The following is a 15,650-nucleotide window of genomic DNA, read 5'->3' as shown; positions in this document are numbered from 1 at the left end:
TAGTTTTCCCTGACAGTAAACCCACACTTCTCCAGAGATACTTCAATGTCCCTGATACATCGTAAATATTTTGTTACTAAGTTCCAAGTTGCCAACCCTGCAGCACAGAGACAGAACTGAACTGGAAAGCAAACTGTAACTCTTCTTAAAACACAGGACATCCTGAGATGGAAGAAACCCCTGAGGATCATCCTATCCAACTCCTGACTCCACACAGTGCAACATAAAACATCTTTTAACATAAAGTTAAAAGTATCTCAGAGCACCGTCTGAATGCTTCCTGAACAGGATGGACTGGTCAGTTCCCAGGACTGTGATGTTACTGGTGTTTGTAACACTTGGTTGGATGAGTCTCATGGCTGGAGCACTGGGATGGAGTGCTACAGGCTGTTCAGGAGCAATGGGCAGAGCAGTCAAGGTGGAGGAATTGCTCCGTTTGAAAGCAAGGGTTTGATTGCACAGCCTTACAGTTAGTGATTGAGAGCCCCTGAGGGAGGATTAGGGGTATGGAAGAAAAGGAGTTGTTGCAGTAGGTGTCTACAACTGATACCCCAGCCATTGATGAGACATTGATGAATTATTCTCAAGGCAATTTAGGGGAAACCCATGAATTTGTAGCCCTTGCCCTTATAAAAGATTTCAATTAATATCAGGAACAACATACCACTGCGATGAGGTCTTGAAGTCTGCAGGAGGTAACATCTTGTTACAGGTACTCAGTGAGCCAACTAGAAGAGATGCCCTCCCAGACTTGCTATTTGTGAATACAAAAGGACTCGTGGGGGATGTGACAGTAGGTTGCTGTCTTGGCAGCTGTGATCATGAAATGATCCTGTTTAATTTTATATCCTTCTAGGATAAGGCCACTGACCTTGTGGATGAAGGGAAGATGACAGATTTTAGCAAGGCTTTTGATACTGTTCCTCACAACATCCTTCCTTGGTCAAGTTGCCCAACTGTGGGATAAGCAGGTTCATGGTATGCTCAGTGAAGTGCTGTCTGAAGGGCAGAGCTCAAAGGGTTGTACCAAATGGGACTACATCTGACTGGTGACCTCTCCCAGTGCTGTTCCTCAAGGCTCAGTTCCAGGGCCAGTCCTGTTCAATATTTGTATCAGTGATCTGGATACTGGAGTTGAATATACCAGTAGCAAGTCTGCTGATTGGAAACTGGGGAGGGAGGCACTAATCTCCCCTCCAGGTCATTTAGTGACAGGTCACGTAGGAATGGTTCAACATTGAGTCAGGGGAAGTTCAAACCTGACCTAAGAAAGTACTTCTTCACTGAGAAGGTGGTCAAACACTGTAACAGGTTTCTCAGACTGGTGGTCTATGCCCCAGGCCTGTCAGTGTTTAAGAGATATTCAGACAGTGCCCTTAACAACATAGTTTACCTTGCTGTCAGCCCTGAACTGCCCAGGCAGGCGGACTAGGGGGTCACGGTAGGTCCCTGCTAATTGCAATACTGTATTCTATTTTATTCTTGCAAACTGACAGCTTGGCGCCATGACCAATTCCCTGGGGAGCTTGTTCCAGTGTTTGACCCCACTTTTGAGATCCTTTCCAACATACGCCATTCCATGATTCAGCAGAGAATTTCTTATTAACCAACCAAACCAAAACAGTTTTAAGCAATTCCCTCACCTCCTATCACTGGACACCAGAAGATCAGCACCTCCTTATCTGTTCCCTGTCATAAGGGAGTTTTAGACAGCAATGACATCATCTCTACATTTCACCTTCTCCAAGCTAAGCAGACATAGTATCCTGAGCTGCTCCTCATAAGTCATGCTCTCTACTCCTCCTTAGGACAAATTCTAGCATTCTTCACACTGGGTCTGATATAAATATTATTGTATTTAGAATTGATCTGTGCATTATCTATAATATATAACCAGCCTCATATAAGGGTCTAAGAAAAAATATAGTACAATTACAGAAGTTTACCAAAAGCTTTATTTTTGAGTGTTATGCAAGAGGCTCAGACAAATGACTATGATTCCGCTGCACACATCTGCCTGTTCTGCTTTGCCTTATACTTGGACCTTTTTAGCCTTGTTTTCCCAACCAAACATCACATGCATGATTCATACTGACCACCTGCCTCTTCCCCCTCTTCCTTTCATCTCCATCCCTCTAAGTGAATCTGTTCACCACCAGATCCAGTTAAAATAAACTGAGAAGTACTATCTTCTGAAACAACCCATGAGTTTCACAAAGTTCAACAGCGTAGCAGAGGAGACACAATTTCATGTGCTTGCTGAGCAAAGACTGCAGCATGAGTTCAAGCTCTCTACACTGCCTGACTTAAAAGCTACACAAACACTTCAGAAAGCTCTGAATCAGTCTGAGCTGCAGCAGTGCATAGTGCCTTTTTTACTACAACTAAGAAGGGTCTAGAACACACATGAAGCAAAGAATAGTAACTAGTCTGTATAGAACCTAGCTCCACTGCTAGAGAGCAACTTACAGCAAAATATTTACAGGATGCATTGCTTGCAAATCTTAATCACAAAGATGCTTCTAGGTCCTACTACAATGCCAAAAAATGAAAAATACTACAATGCCTCCTCTGTGTTATAGCTAAAAAAATACACACAGTGCAACAAACAGAGTAAACAACTTCCAGGTTCCTTGAACAGAACAATGACAGTTAAAGGCCAACACGTATGTCAAGAAATCAGGGAAGAATATTTTCTCCTTAATTCTAATATTTAGCTGAATAGTTCTCACATCTGCCAGAACATGCTAGCTACACAAGCCTTTCTGGGTTGTCATCTGTTATAGAGAATCCTAAATAATTGCTCATCAGACTTGTATCAAGAGCAATAGAGCAATATATTAAGATAGATTGTTAAAATATGGGCAGATTTTAGTGTACCTACACTGCCAACAGAAAACTTTAACCCCTAGGTAAAGGTATACAAGTACTTCCCTATTGAACTACATAGGTAACCTATTTTCACCACATGTAAAATGGAGAAGTATGAGCTTCTGAACAGGCAGAGTCTGAGCACATACCAAGAGTGCTCAGATAGCTTACAAAATCCACTCACAGGAATTTGTGTCTGTCAGCACCACCTTATTAATTACGATAGCTTTCACTGGTGTAAACACATCTCTACTGCAGCCATAGCAAAATTAGCAAACATGGAACAACTTTAAAGATGTTAACCGAGAGTGCTGCTGTTACTGTTACATCCCCCCACTATGCTTTTATGGGACATGAAAAAAGGTGACTAAGGAATATCAATAATGGGAAATACATTATTACTGCTCCACAAAATAACTTCCCACCCTCCCCATTGTTTTGGTAAGTCACAAAAAAACAGCAATTCAAAGAGGGGAAGAGAAGCCTACTTAGTGTTATGAGAAAGTGGCAGAAAGGGTTTTGCACAATTTTTGTCAGTAAGACATTTGATGTGATCCACCTCTCACCAGTAACTTTATCGCAAAAAATAGCTCAAAGAGGTATAAGTAGAATTCACTGCATGTTCTCACTCTCTTTTCTCTGAATATTTGATATTTTAAAAGTGCTATGCAAGGCTCTTTCCAGCTGTCAATCTCAGCAGTGTTAAAACACTAAAACATGTCTGTCCTACTTCCAGTCACAGACTGCACTAATCTTACCTATTGCTACCTGAGAGCATTCAGCCAAGCATTTACTTTTTCAAAAATAGCCCTTCAGTCTCTACAGTGATAAGAGAATTCAACCTGATCCTTATCAAGGCTCTAAGCTGATGAATAATTCTCACATCTTAAAACAAAGAGTTGCCTGTTTCTGCTAATTATTTTCCAATCCAATTTTAGTCTGAGTTAATCTGATTCCAGAATTTAACTACAAAAAAAAAAAAAAAAAAATCACAAGTCGAGAACCTGAAAATTAATAAAACACAGGTCTTACCAGAAGGGCCCAAAGTTTGACTTCTCAAGGGCCCATACTGAACCACAATAATACTCTGCATATTAAGTTTAACACATCATTACAAAAGCAACAGTGAATGAAAACACACTCTCACGAAGGTCAGTATCCTTTCTAGAGAAAAGCAAAGACTAAGTACTAAGTTATAAAACTTAAAATGATTAACAGATTATTCTTGAGAACAACACTCCCTTGAAACCAGGCAGCCACAAAAAGTGCAAAGAAAAGACCAGCTTCCCACTGAAGGATGTCAAAGTTATTCTCTAATTCAGGTTGATTTTCAAGGGACTTGTGGGGTTGATATTAAAGGCGAGACAAGCATCTCCACCATCCTTTACCCACAAAATATACATTTGCAAGATATGGTCAACACACAGGCCTCAAGAGCATTAAAAATGCTTAGTCATTCTCTTAGTCTTCATCCATAAGAATCTCTCTTCCTCTTGCTGTCCTTTCTTGGACACAGTACAACTGTGCCTTCCCCATTTGTACTGTACAGCTTTCAAGACAGGGCAGAACATGGAAAAGTTGAAAAAATACCAAAAGTTGAAAAAAGCATTCATTCAAGCTAGGAATGCACTGTGCACAGAAACAGTGGCATGATGACATTGTCTGTTTTATTCTTTAGTCTATACCTACATCTTCTATATCACCCTTTAGAAACACCAGTCTTTAAGCTGTGGAGTGTCATTAAACATCTGGAAAAATTTTCTTAGTTCCCCCCTGTTGTAAGGGAGGTCTTGAAATACAAAATGTCCAAATATGCAGGAAAATAAGCCCAAAGGATATGTCTCTGCTAATAAAGATTTATTTAATGATTTTTGATTTCTTATAGCCTTTAAAGCTTTGAAACTGAAGCAACCAGCACTACAGATTTATACAAGAAACAAGAACAGCAACCAACTCTGAAAGTAGGCTGTCCCTGACAGTTATATTCAAAAAAAATAACCAAACCAAACTGTAACAAAAAAAGGCTACAGTGGGCAGTCTAGAGTATAGTCTAGAATACTTGCTCTTTGAAAGTATTTTAAAATTCATTTATTTTATGTACTAAAGTACAATCTGTATTATCTTTTTTATTAAAATCCCTATTTCTTAACAATTGATTTTCTCCTTGCCTGTTTATTCCTTATTTTGAATCATACATCAGTCAATCACAACCAAATTGTGTAAGAATTACTTCTTGATAGACTACCTTCCACAACTTTTCAAAGTGTGCTCTAACACCTCTTTGTTTAGTTGTATGACGCAGGATTAAAAGCATAGACTGAAAGCTGTATTTAATATATTTAATATTTAGGGTTCAGTAGGCCTGTGCTAGAGGCCTCTCTACACTTTTATTTAATGCCAAAAATTAACAACATTTTTCATTTTAATTGCACAAAAGCAGTACTATTCTGATAGTTTTCTCCTCAATCAGTTATATTTTCCTGATCAAACACTGAATACAAATAACAAAGAAACCCAACAGTTCATTTGTAAAATATCTGGACAATTCCCAAAACCATTTACCATAGAATAGTAACAAATATGCCTATGTAAGTAATATAAAAATAGTGTGTAAGCTCATATATGTTATATTCTGAATACATTCCAACATTTAGATTTTTACTCCGTTCCTGACAGGACATTTTTGTAAAACAATTCTTAACTATGGTTCTTTTTGGTTTTTCTTTGGTTCTTCTTACCAAATACTTCATTACACCTCATTTTGAGGAATAGTTTTAGCTACTCTTCCCAACACACATTAGGTCTTCTATGTTAACACAAAAAATGTACCTATCACCAAATATTATACTACCCACTGTTATTTCCATCTGAAGGTTCAACTTTCACTATTCAATAAATACTTCACTACCTAAAGATTTTGTCAGTTCATTAGCAGAAGACTTTTTCATCACATTATGAACTAAGATTCAAAATAGTTTTCTTTCCCATATCTACTCCCTTAACAATGCAGCCTAATTCACTATCCCATAACAACGTTTTGTCAGCAGTCTCTTGCAAGACATTCAGCCAGGGATTTATTTTATTTTGGAATGACATACAGATATGAGTCTTTCATCAGATTTTCAGTAGTAACTGATTTTTTCCTGTCCTTGTAACTGGCATCTTGAAATCAAAATACATATTTTTCTTTCTTTTTTATTAAGCCCAGAATCTTTTCAACTACTGAGTAAGAAAAGTGATTGTTTTTTAAAAAGATAACACTGTACAAAGATAGCTGGAAGTGGAAAATAAATTGTGCCAAGAATGCAGGAAAAAAGGGAACTAAAATTTAAGAAGCAGCTTCCACACTTCTAACCTGAGGAGAAAAGGGAAGTTTTCCAATCCTACTACTATTCATCTTCTATTGAGCTTTCCTCTTATATTTTATTTTGCTTTCTAATGGCTAAATTTACAAACATAATTTACATCATCACAGATGCTAGGAAATACAAAAGAGAATTGTGTATGTAATTTTGGTACACCAGTTAATAAAAACAAGGTCAGCTTTCAAGACTAAGATATCATTATCTGTTCAGCAGTTTTACTTCATCCTTATAAACAACAAACAAAAGTTTTTCTGAATTTCTCAAGAACTACCACAGCACTCTGTTTCAAAACTGGATATGTGTTATTTTTTTCAATTCTGATGCCAAAGCATATTGTGCAATTTTAGAGATTATCAACTTTATCTCTCCTGTTTACTTTAGCCAATTCTAAAACTACAACCTATTTGATTTGATTTATACTGAGAAATTTCTGACTACCTTGAAATGTGCATACAATCCAAAGTCCTCTTATATTCTTCACCCACCTATATGAGGAACAGATAAAACTTTTTAGTTGCTTCCTTTTTTAAAGGATTCTTCTGATAATCTCCAGCTCCATTCAGATCTTATAGCAAAAGAGCTGCGTTAAAAACCCCAGTAATGAGAAATGTGTGCACAGTATCCTGTTTACTGCTCTCTGTGCTCACAGAAACACAGATGAGAGCTCTCCTCTGCCCACTTCAGGCTGCAAGGTGAAGACACTTAAATGCATAAACAAGAATTATTTTGCTGCTTATCTTTAGAATCCGACTTGCCCTTCTCATCAGTATTTAAATTGCTTTCTTCTATCTTCAAGACAACATCCTGCACAAAATAAGCCTAAAATCCTAATGGAATCGAAGTAGATGGGAGTACTTCTATGCTGTTTGAACTGCTTGAGTAGTCAGTTACGAATATGCATTTGCATTCTCAATGCCATTTATACATAAGACAAATCAAGAGATTGTCTTACTGTGTAACAGATAATTTTATTCAGAAAAAAGTATTCAGGTTTTGAACCAGTTACATTTAAGTATGCTCAGATGCTAGCCATTTAAAGCAGAACATAAGCATATCTAACATACTCCAATGGAAAGAAAAATGGTGGTTAATAAAAACCGAAGAACACAATCTGCTTTGTTAAACACATGCTTCACTCCAATTTTATTGATTACTTTATTTTAGTCAAAAGCTATTCTAAAGTAACACAACCAGCTCAGTAAATTTCAATTGACTCTTCAAAATCCATAGAATTTATAAGTTAAATCCAAAGCCATACTCTCTTTTAACAGGATTTTAAAAGTGATTTTTTTAACAGTACTGAATTATCAAACTATGCATCAGATTAACAATTTACACAGTCCTCAAGACTGACTCAGGGGAGAGGGAATCAAAATATATTTGTTTCTTTGTCATACATAGGTTGCTACAGAACTACAGCAGAACAGTCATGTAAACCTGCAATGACTAATTGCTTCTTACTATATGTGCAATAATTAGTAGACCTATATGTAAAAGAAACCTAAAGGTTGTCCTGACATACTTTCCCTGCAATGCTAAGAAATTTTTCTTAAAAAGGCAAAAACAAAACCAAAAAAACCCTAGTACTCTCCCCTGTAAACAATTCTGACATCCTATAACCACTCTGGCAGCTGGCAGCTTCCCTGGAAGCTCCAGTGTTTCTCTCTAAAGCAACACTACACTTGGAAAACAGAGCTAAACTTAAATACGCTTCTGATTGAACTATCAGGTCCTCAAACACAGCACATACATACTGTAAGCAGCAGTAATTAGAGCCTTTCACATACAAAAAACAATTAAAAACAAAAAATTCCCTCTTACTCTCTCTTAAAGGTATCACAGTAAATTTCAGCAAAAACTGTGCCATGTCAGTGTTCTACAGGGGAGAGTGGCAGGGCAGGGAAAGATGGTGCACCCCTCTTAAGACTTCTTTTTAACAAACCTTTGGAATGCCTCTTCTGGACACTCCCAACTCCTGCTGATAAGTAGAGGAGATTTCTCTTTCCAGCTATACTATTTTTCTTCAAGAAAACAGTGGTGACACCTCCAGTATTTCCAATGATCCTTACCTATGGCCACTTTATGTAACCACAGAAGAATTTCAGCATACTACAGTAAATCTGAATGAACACCAACACAGAAAGTGGCCTACTAATGCAATGGCAAAAAAACTTTGAAAGAAGGACTTGGATGTAACCAGCTCTTATAGCCTGCATTGGGGCACAGACCTAAGAATATAGAAGAGTGTCACTATGCATTGCATAACTCAGAATTCAAAGGAAGAGTTCAGCAGTTCTGGTTTACAAATTTCGCAAGGACAGGAAAAATAACAGGATTTTTGCTAATATGACACTACCATAGAAACTGGGGAATCCTGCCCCAGTTTACATACTTTATTACAGGCACACTGGAGCAGCTTTTCTGATTTTGAGTCACTATGCAACTGATTTTCTGGCAGAGCCAGAAGGGTTGTTTTTGTTTTTTTTTTTAATTCAGGTGAATGTTATACTCTGCAGAAGCAGGCGAGTGCAGTACGAGGCTTGCCTAAAAGACAGAACATTTTTATCAGTAGCTTCACTCCTTTTTCAGTCCTTTGGAAGAATTTTTTTAACATAGCTAAAAGTAACTTAAAAGAATCACTTAAAGACAGCTTGCAGCAAGCACTTATATTGGTTATCACTCCATTACCTCACCTAGCCTTCACACTTCATTATCTCAATTCTAAAATGAACTTGGGGTTTTTTGTGGTTGCAGGATTTTTTTTAAGCTAACAATGAGTATTTGCTTTAAATGCATAAAGAGAAGCCATTTCCAATTAACAGACATGGTTTAGGTTGTGATATTTCCAATCACGGCACCTTAGTTTTTAAGTTTAATGTTTTAATAGCATAAGAAGTATGAAGAAATTGAATGTGATACCAACTCCCTGTTGTAGATCCTTACTTCTGATTCTTCCTGTCCAAAACCCAGAAGGAATCTCTTTCCCCACACACATTCTCTCACGAAAAATAACAGGGAAGTGGGCAGAAATTCCAACTTATCAAAATTTCCAACTTCATACTGAAAGATAAAAAGGAAGATGAAAAGCAGTAAAACTAGCAGACATTACTCCTTCCAAGGGTTCCACAGACTCAAGAAAAGGGGTTGGCTCTGAACTCCATCGGTATTCCTGTGATTTAAGAAGCACTTGTAGGCAAAGTGATTATTTAAACTTTATTGAAAACCCTTTAACAAAAACATACTGGCTTACAGTGGTTTTTTACTGATATTTAGCAACAAATGCAAACTATTTTACAAACAAAAATAATCCGTATTCTTTTGGTAACAAAGTGTCCCATACCAAGAGAATAAATCAGTCCCAAAGCTCTCAAGCGTCCAAGTATAATTTTGTATTTAAGGGAATTATTCTACAGTGTCACTGGGGGAAGTCCACAGATAGTACTAAGCTGCTCACAAGCTAGAAGCACTTACGGGACTAGACCTTTAAAATATAGCTCAAAATCCGCACTGAAGAGGTGATACAGGAATTCTAAACCCACAAGTTCACAAGCAGCATCAACAAAAAGTATTTCTAGTTGCCCCATTTAAAAGCATCTTAGTCATGAATCCAAGTAAATTGTGCTTTTGCAGCTGCAAAATTTTTCTCAAAAGGATGAAAAATTCTCAGATTTTCTTCTCTAAGTAAATTTATTTAATCTTTATTAGTATTTAAATCGACCAGAAATAGTTATTCAGTTTAGATCTGGACCAACATGGATTCAGATAAGGCAGTACGGAAATTTTTTTTTTTGAATATACAACCAGTTCAAGTTAGCAAAGCATTATCACAGCTAATATCAGTCCATTTGTTTCTATGTTGTAGATATTAAACCAGTATACCAATTTTAAGAGTAGACTTATTACTATGAAGATCATACTGTCTTTTACAGGTATGACCATATATAACACAGCTACCTGCAGTCCGTGATTGCATCTCCTAGTAAACCAGTATTATTAAACTTGCACAACCTGAGTTTTTTTTTTCAATCCATGGCATCCTGATTACTTTTTATAAGATACAGCTGCCCTGTGAAAATGCAACTGAACTATGAATACCTTTTTTTACAGTTTCACCCAAACATCGAAGAGCTCCCATTAAAATGACTAGACGGTGTAAAGGCCTTTTCTCTCTTTGATGTACAGTTTAAACATTTATAGATCTGGAAGCAGAGCTAGATCATCCCAGTTAAACTGGGATGAGAATTGGTATCATTCCAAAAATAAGACAATCACAAATAAAATCAAGAAAATAAACACACTGAGTTGTAACATTTTGCAACAACATAAACAAAGATAAAGGACACAAACACGTCTTTTGAGGTCTTCAATTCACACAGTCTGCTCAGGCGAACACCCATCACAGGGACCCCGAGAGACGAACAGACACCTATAACCTGAGCGCTGACCGAGAACACCTCGTGCTCCCTGCGCTGGCACCGTGAGGGGCGACAGCAGCGCACCGAGGAGGGCACACGGCTCCTCACCTCCTCCCTCCCCGGCTTCGCCAAAGGAAGGTGAACAGAAACGTAACAAAATCCTTCTCCTCTGCTTCCAGCCCGCACATAAGCCAGGGCTGGCCGCGGAGCTGCCTCACTGACTCCTGGCCACTAAAGCCTCTCGCAATCCACTCAGCGTTGACACAGGTCACGACTCAGCTCGCCGTCACCCTCGCAAAGGCCGTAGCCAGGAATAAACAAGGTTATTCGCCTGACACCGGACACCGGCGACACTCCCCCTCCCTCTCCCCCGGCCCCACAGAGACACAGGCTCACCACAGCCCGACCCTCCCTCCCCTCGCCAGGTGCGGGCCCAGGGGCCCTCAGCCCTGTCCAGACGCGAGCCAGAGCGGGAGGCGGCAGGGAAGCAGCAATGCTCCGAACACCGTGTGGGGCATCGGGAGGGGAGAAGCAGCAGCCACCGCCCCCCGCCAGTACAGCCCGAGGGGTGCGACGAGTCCAAGTGCCGGAAAGGAGCGACCGAGACCTCACCACGGCTCCCTTCGCCATTTTAGCCCCCACGCCCATTCCCCTCCTCCCCGCCCCTCGGTGACAGGGGCAGATCGCACCCGTGCAGCGCCCACCCCCCCGGCTGCCCACGGCCGAGCGGCGGCGAGGACGGCAGCCGTGTTTCCACCGGACGAGACCGCAAACCAAAGCGGCTGCGGCACAGCCTGGTTTGTGCCCTTACTCACCGTGGCTCGCAGCCTCACAGCTGCCGCCGCCTCCTTCTCCTTCCTTCCACCCTTTTCTTCTTCTTCGCTTCCTCGCCGCCGCGGCGGCTCCTCACCCCTCCGCGCCGCGCTCCGCCGCCGCCGCCGCGCAGAATGATGCCATCTCACAGCGGCATCGGCGGCTCCGCACAACAGCCCTCCTCCCGCTCCTCCCGCCCCTCCCGGCGCCGCTCCCGCCGCCGCTCCCGCTGCTCCCGCCGGGCGCCGCTGACGGCCGGGCCAGCCTCGTGCGCGCGCCCGGGGCACGGGCAGCAGGAACTTGTGGAGCTGCAGCCGGAGCCGCTGGAGCCGCCCCGGCGGGAGGGCCCGGTCGGGACCGAGCACTGCGCAGCGGCGGTGGGAGGGGAGAGGCGAGCCTGAGCCGAGGCTCTTCAAAGGGGACAGGGCTTATTCCTAGCGCCTGCCCCGGGCTGAACCAAGTCGGGCGCCGCGGCGGGGAGAAGAGCCGAGAGCACAGAATCGACTTTGGGGGAGGCGGGGCCGGGCTGCAGCCCCGGACCACGGTCCGTGGGACGGAGCCTGCTGGGGCAGGATAAGGAGGGCTCCTGCGAGTCGCTGTCCCCCGACAAGGCTCCTGTGCGGCGCCGAGAGCCAGCACACCCCGGTGCGGTACGAGCGATAAAGGCGGGGGGTGTCTCCTCCAGCGCCGCCCGCCCTTCCTCCCCGGCCGTGCCGGCAGGGCGAGCTGCTGTGCCCCGCCGGGAGCTCTGCCGCCGTGACAGACCGTCCCCCGGCCGGTCCCCGTCCTCCACCGCGGAACCTCTTCCCCCTCTCGGAGTAACGCAGCCCTTCCCGTCCTGGGGCGGCAGGGCAGCTCTGCGCAGCCCTCGGCAGCGGCGCAGAGCGGCCCCGCTGCGGGGCGAGACACCGCCCGCCCGGCGGCAGCCCCGGCACGGGCGCGGGGCCGGCTTTCCCCTGGCAGGAGTCTCGGGCCTCCCCTGCGGATTTACAAACCCAAAAGTAGCTACATATGCACAAGTATGTGGAGCTAAAGTTGTGTCTTACATTGAAGACTAATGAAGCTTTGTCTTCGTGCCGTACAACATAAGGCTGTGGAGTGTGGAGGCAGTGGTAGCACGAACTTTCGGGCATAAGACCTTTGAGTGGTTGTCCCAGAAAGTCCAGCACTACTGTTAATTGAAAGGAACAAAAGCTTACAGTATGAGACCCTTAAGCAGCTTTCAGCAACGTCCGGTATTTCATTATTCTTAAAAAATAACATGGGGGCCAGCAATCTGATTTGGGCATGTAAATTCCTCCAGGCAATAAAAGGAATACTCTCAAAAGTACTACTTTCCTACCTATTCATTCTTCTTAGAAAATCTACAGGAAAACAAAGTTTCCAAACAGTGTTTGCAAAGGAAACAGTATTTACAGTCCAGCTTTAAAAGTATCTCAGAGTATTCTAGGAAAAAAATACTGGTCTTCTCTTGACTGGTAATACAAGTGACTGAAAACTGTGATGGTTTGAGCTTCTGTACACAGCAAATGTAACAGAATGTATGGGTTCTACACTCACAAAATCTGGCATGGGCAGTAAGATGAGCTGTATGCAATTAGCAACCTAGTTGCTAATTGCAAGCCAACCAAGTTAATCCCTCTGATTTACATAATTCAGCATATACTATTTTCTCTACAACAATTAGAACTTGCATTTAAAGAAAACTAGAGTCCCTCTTTAGTTCTGAGGTTGTCCAAAATTAGGAACTTGCTTACTACAAGGAACCACTTTTAAAATATTTTGGTAGCACTTTCAGAGTGTGGTAACGTGCTCCATCTCACTTTCCTGGCTGTTTGTTTTTCTAGTGTAAAGCGATCTAATTGAAATTGATGTAGCATTATGTTCCCAGCTGCAAAGGGTGGGTGAAGATGTGCATGGAACCATTCTATCTCTGGTCTTTGCAGAAGATAGTAATTTCTCTTCTATAAAACTTTGCTTGTTACTAATATCAGTAATCTGATGCTGATACTTAATAGAAAGTATGAGCACTACTTCTTACTATATGTGTAAAATTTAAAAGTTCTTCTTTCTTGCCTTATGAAGTATGAGAAGTGTGTAGTTAATTAATACTCTGTAGACAAGTTAGGGGCTTTTCTGGCTTCCCTCCTCCCTGTTTCAAAACAAATTTTGTCATACATTTGTCTCACTTTGGGGAACAGTGACATTCCAAGTATTCTTCCATCTTAAAAGACATTTGATCCCTTATGAATGCAAAATGTCCCAAGTTTCTTAATGCCACAAGTTAGGTTATAAATGTCTTATAAAACCTCTTCAATATTTCTGACTACTTTTAGAATAGTAGGTAATGGAAACATAGAATCATAGAATGATTTAGATTGAAAAGCCCCTTTAAGTTCATCCAGTTCCCCACCCTCCCTGCCATGAGTAGGGACACCCTCCACTAGACCAGGTTTTCCTCAGAGCCTCATCCAACCTGTACTTAAACACTTCCAGGGATGGGGCATCCACAACTTCTATAGGCAACATGTTCCAGTGTCTCACCACTCTCACAGTAAAGAATTTCCTCTTAATATCTAATCTAGACCTACTGTCCTTCAGCTTAAAGCTATTGTCCTATCTCTACATCTACATGGTAAAAAGTCCCTCTCTGGTTTCCTTGTAGGCCTCTTTAGGGACTAGAAGGTGCTATAAGATCTCCCAAGAGCCTTCTGTTCTCCAGGCTGAGCAATGCCTATGCTCTCAGCCTGTCTTCATAGAAGAGCCGCCTCACATTCCAGTCCCCTGATAGTATTAAATACTTAATGGTTAAAAGCCATGCATTGACAACTTGCTGACAACATTCAAGTTATGGAGTTATATGTGTATACTTATACCTGAGAAAGTGCAAATACAGTGTCTTCATTTTGCAGATAAGCACCTTTGTTTGTTTTCTTCTTTGTTTTGGCCAGAAAAGATTACAGATTATCATACAGTGCTGAAGGCTAGCAGGAATTAATGTAGGTCTGGGTGTCCTTGTTACCTTAGAGTTTTGCTCTTTGTAGGGTGAAATAGAGTTTTTATTAACCCCTTCACTATCCCTTTACAAAAGTTAACCTCAGTTAGCATTTGATAAGCCATTAAACTTACCAAAACAAATCAACCAAAGTTGGAATTTTGCAAGATGGTCTGCATGAAGATTTCAATAAATATAAGAGTATCTTCTATACACAACATTCCTGAGATAGTAATTTATGATACTAGTGAAAGATTTTAACAGCATCTCCTTATGTATTTCTGATTTTTTTTTTTCCTTTACTCTTTACAAAGTAAGGACAGTTTTGGAGAACTTGGATTCAGACCAGATCTCTATAAAACAGACTCCAGAATATACTGGGTTTATCCTCAGATTTTAATAGATCTTCTCTGGTATACTTGAACCGTGTACATTTGATAAGCATGGATTTTCAGACAGGCTATTGCAATATTTAGGTTTTAATAGATCAGAGTGTAACCAGTGTCTGGAATTATATCTTACCTTTTCACTAATTGTTTCTCTGTTGTAGCTGCCCAAACAGGGGTGGCAGTGGGCTCTACTAGCCTTTAATTGGAAAGTCTGAGTGACAGTAGTTTTGCTTAATTTATTGTTCTGTAGAACTCTTGTAGATCTCAATAGGCAGTAAACCAGTACAATTGCAAATTAATGACTTTCTCAGCCCATACAATTACTGTACAATACCATCTATTTGCATTTCTGTTTCTTTGATTTCTCTAACATTTTACAACTACAATCCCTGAATGTTGCAGAATAGTTTAAAAACTTCTGTAGAAAAGTGTAAGTGAAGTGTAATGTTCCAACTTCCTTAACAGTAATGCAGTAGTAAAACATGAGGCTGAAACCAAATATTTCTGCCATTAATAGACTCCAATGAAAGCTGATTTCACCTGAGCAAAGGCACACAAAACTAGTCAGTGTGGTTTCTGTTTGAAATGAGTAAAGTTTTATGATACAAGCCTTAAATGCAAATGGTTATGTTGATTGCTTACTCAGCCCTAATTTCCAAATGTGGCGAGGGGGGGGGGGGGGGGGCAGGGGAGGGGGGGGAGGGGAGGGCATGGAATGTGTCTAATGAGAGTAGAGGGAAAATGTCCTTGGTTATTGTTGGGGTTTTTTTGGTTTTTTACATGGAGATTTATTATTACAAAA

The 15,650-nt window shown here is 41.2% G+C and overlaps 1 protein-coding gene and 1 pseudogene across 3 annotated transcripts in view; one reads left to right on the top strand and one right to left on the bottom strand.

Annotated features, from left to right (window-relative positions):
- The window catches only part of WWP1 (WW domain containing E3 ubiquitin protein ligase 1), a 58,439-nt gene extending 46,829 nt beyond the window's left edge, over positions 1–11,610 (bottom strand). For 2 of the 3 annotated variants that reach the window (XM_021543174.4, XM_021543175.4), the window contains exon 1: positions 11,467–11,608. The gene's annotated coding sequence lies outside the window, so the exon portion shown is untranslated. Of the gene's footprint in view, positions 1–11,466 lie in introns of all 3 variants that reach the window. The other variant, XM_021543176.3, reaches the window with a different exon arrangement.
- On the top strand, positions 274–12,794 carry LOC146768423 (uncharacterized; annotated as a pseudogene).
- Positions 12,795–15,650: the final 2,856 nt, after the last annotated feature.

Source organism: Lonchura striata, chromosome 2 (genome assembly GCF_050655825.1).
Source record: "Lonchura striata isolate lonStrDom1 chromosome 2, ASM5065582v1, whole genome shotgun sequence".
NCBI classification, from domain to species: Eukaryota; Metazoa; Chordata; class Aves; order Passeriformes; family Estrildidae; genus Lonchura; species Lonchura striata.
Note: the sequence above shows the minus strand (reverse complement) of the source record. Positions and strands in the feature narration are given on the sequence as shown.